Here is a 5,716-nt window from a genome sequence, read left to right on the forward strand (position 1 = left end):
TTTTTATTCCATATTCTTACCCCACTTAAGTAAAATTACTAATTATGTTGTTATAATTAAGATTTTAATACTATTTAGGTTCTATTGACAGTAATAATCTAAATCAGGTCAGCAGATTATAGCCAGGGGCCTCCAGATTTCCTTTTGGGATCGTCAAAAGAAGGGCAGAAATCGTCCCCTAATACCCCTTTATATATGACTACAAATATATTATAGTTTGTTAAATTAAAAATAAATGTGTTGTCTACGGCCATGCCACTCTGAACAAGCCCGATCCCACCTGATCTTGGAAGCTAAGTAGGGTCGGGCCTGGTTAGTACTTGGATGGGAGACCACCTAGGAATACCAGGTGCTCTAGGTGTAAAAAATAAAAAATAAGAGATTGTAAGCTAACAAGTTCCTTGCAATCTATGAGGTCAACCAAGTGTTGCCTCGCCTAAAAAAATGAAAAAAAAAAATGTGTTATGGGAGATGAACACACAATGTAAATATATATATGCCTTACTGTTAAAATGTACCGCTGAAACTTATCAGACTTTGTTAACCGATGTCATCATAAAAATAAATTAATTAAAAAAAATTTTTTTTAATTAAATGTGTTTAAGGTGTCAATAACTATTGCCCATTTGCCAACTTAAAGTATATATACACAGATATATCTATATACAGATACATTTTCAAAAGTGACATCATGAAACTTGAATTCATAAAAATGTATGAAATATGAAGAATTTGTTTCTGAACATTTTGCCTGAATATATTTGTGGAATGTTGCCACAAAGATAACTTGATGGTATGGTGTCTGATGCTGCATATTTTATGAATTAAATTATTTTAAAGTCAAGTTTAGAAAAGTACATTTTAGGATCAGAAAGAGAAATCTAACTCTGGGTTAATTAGAATAAACCACAGGCAAGGAATGGATATGAAGCTAAGCCCCAAAGCCAGACTTCCAAAGGGGAAAATATTAGGATTTCAGGATCTTACCAGCTTTGAAGGTGGTAGAGCAATAGACAGAAGCCTGGTTCCTTGAATGAATGCATGGTGCAGAGCCATCACCAATCCATGATAGACTGTGAAATGAACAATAAATAATAAACCTTTATTGTGTTGAGCCCCTTAAAATTTGGGATTATTTGCAACAGTAGTTTGCCTGAATATCACATAATTATTATAAACCTTACAGCATTATTGTGAGGATTAAAGAAAAATAATCTTGCCTAAGGAAAGAAGCTCGGGTTCTAAAAAGATGGGTATCAAATCAATGCCCTCTTTTTTTCCTTAAGTGATTCATTAATGAATCATATTGCTTCTCTAAAATATTTATTCCAAACCAGGGAATTTTGTTAAGTACTTGTCAAATTTCAAAAGGTGATTAAATACATTATATAATGAACCTAGGAAATGTAATATTTTGCTCTAATTAAAAAAATAATTGTTTTTTTCTGTAATAATGAATATAGTTTTTACACAAGGCAAAACTGGAATTTGGTGGGCATAGCATATTTAAGTGATTCCATGCAAGCATCTGGATTGCTGAAATAATATGGAATAGCTAAAGGTTTAAGTAAATGTAAAACATGGGGTTTCAGTTGAAATGTTTTACAACTGAAGTGAAAAACAATGTATTCTAAAATTGTGGGTTTTTTGGTAATCAAATTGTCTTAAAATTTGATACTAACAATAAAACATCAATAAAACCGGTCCTTGAAAAAGAGAACCACAGGAGTAGTAAGTCAGGAGGTATTCCCAGAAATGAATATGAGGTGGCAGATTTTTGACAAGATTGGGTCAATAACCACTTTTTTCCTCCCTCTCGTGACAAAACCCAAACCAAGTCTTTTCCAAAAGTGGAATCTCTTACCCAGGGCATTCTGCTTCCCCAGGGGCCCTCCCACTTGCCTCTAGTTTAGCAGTTACTAACCTAGAAAATGAAACATCTGTAAAGGCTTCTGGAGAGAGAAGATTAAATAAAAAATAGAAATAACAAACTAACATGCAAGCTTCTCACTCCATTATATGTTACTTTCCTTTTAAAAGAATAAACAGTGATTCCATCTTTGTAGTGATGAAGAGGGTGGAGCAGGGGGACTAAAGACCTCGTTACACTGTTCATAATAACAAAAGTTTTTTTCAGCCTTTTTTTCTTCTTTTTAAAAGATCTCTCTACTCTCTGCCTATTTTTCTTTCATTCATGCCTTCGACAAGCATTTACCAAGTGTACAACTTATTACATGTATCAGTCTGTCACTGAGGGTGGGAGATGAGAAAACGAATTTGGATAAGGTCAAAACACAGTCTCAGAGGGGAAATAAGACAGTGATGTAAATGTCAGAGCAAAGTACAATTTATGGCATGCACATTTTTGGTAGCACAGCACAAATGAAATCTTATCAAATGGCATTTTATCATCTTATATTGGGTTAAGCAGGAAAAGGAGGCAAACTAATGTATTTGAATGCTTACCATATGACAGGCAGCAGGATGGGTACTTTACAAAGCCTGTACCATAATAGGGTAGTTAATAGGTTTTACTCATTTTTTGAGATGAGGAATCTGTATTTTAGGAAGAAAAAAAGGCCAGGAGAATATGCATATTAGGTTACTGTTTGTGTAAAAAAAGAAAGTAGGAAAATAAGCCTATTTGTATTTCCTTGGTTACCAGTTGTCTTTGGAGTGCACTGGGAAATAAACAAAAAGGTTGCAAGGGTATGAGACAGATTTTTCAGTATATACTTTTTTACATTTCAAGTTTTGAATCATACGAATATAAAACCTTTTACCAAACTTCAGTTTAAAATAGATTGGATTTTTTAAAAATCACTAAAGCTCTTACCCTTAGTAGCAGAAGTTTTGAGAACAATTCCTTAAAATTAAGTTTGCTTAACTATGAAGGAAAAGCAGGAGGTCCATTTATAACAACTGATCATGTGATAAAGTGCATTGAATGCTTTATTCCATGGTTCAGAGTGAAAGCAGAACACTGTTTTGAACTGCAGACAAACAGCATTTGTAAAGGGCTACCAACATGTTCACTGGTCAGATAAATCATGTATTTGACCTTTAAACCTCAAATAGAGGTGCCATTCACTCATTCATTCATTCAATAAGAACGTATTCCAGAGTGTGCTAGACTGGTTCACAAAATGTTTTTTTCAACAAGTTAAACCTACATAAAAGACAAATAGGCAGCTATTTGTTTAAAAATTTTCTTAAAAGTATTACTTACTCATGACATTTGAAATGATCAAACAGCCTCATCTGTATTTGCTAAAACAGAAATTTCGCCGTTGCATGTCTGAAGTGAAGACAACTTCACTTTGAAATGGTCTTGCCGCTAATAAAAATATTCTTGTTCTTGTAAGGAGGATCACGTGTGAATTGTTTGGTTGAGAATGACAAGGTAGTACATGGAGAAAAATATGTCCTAATGAAACAGCGAACGTAGTAACCACAGAAAAATGTTTTTGTGATTTTTGAAGTATGTGTTTCAACAAGAGTAGCCAGGGAAAATTATGTCAAAAATGAGAGGAGCGGAGGGAGAATGCTAGATACAGAAGCAAGGGTCTAACAGCGATGGATAGTTTTACTACCCTGAGGTGGGGATGGAAATCAGGGACGAGGAGGAAAGTATTTCTTGAATTGGGTATTTCTTGAATTTATCTTTTATATTCCCATATAGACCATGGGGCAGGTCCAGCACCGGTGGAAGGTCAGTTTTGAGGTTAAGCCTGGGGTGGGGATGTACAGGCTACCAGGCAGAAATCCAGAAAGAAGTAGCATAAGGCCCCGAGAAACCTTAGCGGAGAGGGAGGCTATGATTTGCCTAAGGGTAGGAATACGCTTGTGGAATGCCTGAGGCGTCTGGGATGCAGGCTCACGCCCAAGAGGGCCTAAGGCAGAGGGAAGGTGATGGAAACTAGGCCGCATTGTGCGTCACTAGCATGCGCGCTCCTTACTCTACCTCCGGATCTCTCGAGAGCTTCAGACGAATTACTAAATCAGGTGTGCCGTCCGACCTGTGGCGCCCACCCTTCCTCCCACCCTCTGTGTGGCAAATGTGACAATCTCAGCAGATGTGAACGAAAAATTGTCCCGGCTACCCTGACCGCCAGTTCCGGGATTACCTTCTCCCTTAGAGCCCAAGAGAGGCAGACAGCTGGGCGCGAGTCTCTGCACCCCGGAGGAAAAAATGGAAGTGGGGTTTGGGAGACTTAATGCAGGATGCAGTCGTGTGTTGTACATGCTGTATCTGCACACGCCAAGGGACAGGGACCAAGGCGGTTAGGGAGGTAGAGCGGCAGTGAAAACACACACGCAACCGAGAATGATACCCTCAAGGGATAGGTCGCGCGCGACGCGCTAGTCACGTGACACCTCGGGGCGGGGCCTGGCGGAAGACTGTAGTAGTACTTAGTGAGTCATGTGAGCCTCTGATAAACTACAGGCCTGGGGACGGGTGCCATTATCCTTGTGGCACCTCGACTGGCGCCATTTTCTCGCATTTTCTTTTTCTCCGATACAGAGGGTAAAGGTGTTTGAACAGGCGGGAGGAACAGCAGCCCAGGGCACCTCCGCACAGATGCACTAGCCCCTGAGAGTATCCACGCGTGTCCTACAATGCAGTAGGCTCCGCTGAGGTCCTGTTGGGCGGTGCCACGTGGTACGTCCGAACACTGCTTCCGGGGGAAGGGGCTTTGGGGGGCCCGCTGCCCTCAGATTGCTGACGCCGCATATTCCCTGGCTAGTAGAGATCTTGTGGGCGTTTCTGTGCTCTGAGGCCTCTGCAGTCCGATTCCTGGCGTGGAGAAATCTAGGGAAATTAAAAAACAAAATAATTTAAAAACAAATTGAAAGAGTGAGTAGAACAACTTTTCATAAAGAAAACACGTACTATGTGCTTTGAACTATTACTTTGAACAACTTTTCATAAAGAAAACACGTACTATGTACTATTGCTTTGAACATAAGATAGCAGATATAAGTCCTTGATCTCATGGAGCTCACCGCCAATCCAAAGAGCTAGATTTTCAAGAATAACCAAAGAGCTATTATTTAACTGAAATCGTGCTAAGTGCAGGCATGACAAAGTACAGGGTGTTAGGAAAGCATAAAACGTAAGACCTAACTTAGTTTGGAAAGTTTGGGTAGGTTTCAGAGAATAAATCACAAATTAATCAGAGACCTGAAGGATAAGAAGGAATTGCTCAGGTGAAAAGTGGAGTAAACCTTGTGAGCAAAGAGGACATTATGCACAAAGGGCAAAGGTCCTGGGAACAAAGCTCTGCGATTTGTAGGAACTGGAAAACAAAAACAAAACTGCTACTGCAGCATTATGAGCAAGAGGAGAGTTGCCAAGATGAGTCTGGAGAGACAGACAAAACCCAGGTCATACAGGCTTCGTGGGCAACGTTAAAGAGTCATAACTTCATCTTAATATTAAGGAGAATTATTAGAAGTTTTTAAGATAGAGATTTTACCTTATTTTTGTTTTTATAATGGAGTATCACATTAGCTGCAAATGGAAGATGAATATGGGCACAAGTAGAAATGAAGATTCCAGTTGGGAGATGATTGTAGAAGTCCAACAAAAGACGAAGGCATTTTGAACTATAGTATGATAGCAGAGACATAAAAAAAGCATATACATTCACAAAACACTCAGGAAATAGGAACCTTGGGATGTGGAGATGGCTTAGATGTAGTAAGTAGATTG

The 5,716-nt window shown here is 38.8% G+C and overlaps 1 long non-coding RNA gene and 1 pseudogene across 2 annotated transcripts; one reads left to right on the plus strand and one right to left on the minus strand.

The window, feature by feature from the left end:
* Positions 1-242: 242 nt before the first annotated feature.
* On the plus strand, positions 243-361 carry LOC120591831 (uncharacterized; annotated as a pseudogene).
* LOC120616732 (uncharacterized) lies at positions 357-4,857 on the minus strand. Of its 2 annotated transcripts, XR_005656700.1 has the most exons (4): positions 3,230-4,857; positions 2,467-2,556; positions 988-1,073; positions 357-436 (listed from the first exon to the last, which is right to left on the minus strand). It is a non-coding gene; the product is annotated as an uncharacterized LOC120616732 (long non-coding RNA). The 2 variants fall into 2 exon arrangements; XR_005656677.1 differs by lacking the exon at positions 357-436 and having other exon boundaries at positions 445-1,073.
* Positions 4,858-5,716: the final 859 nt, after the last annotated feature.

This window comes from Pteropus medius, unplaced genomic scaffold (genome assembly GCF_902729225.1).
Source record: "Pteropus medius unplaced genomic scaffold, Ma_sr-lr_union100, whole genome shotgun sequence".
NCBI classification, from domain to species: domain Eukaryota; kingdom Metazoa; phylum Chordata; class Mammalia; order Chiroptera; family Pteropodidae; genus Pteropus; species Pteropus medius.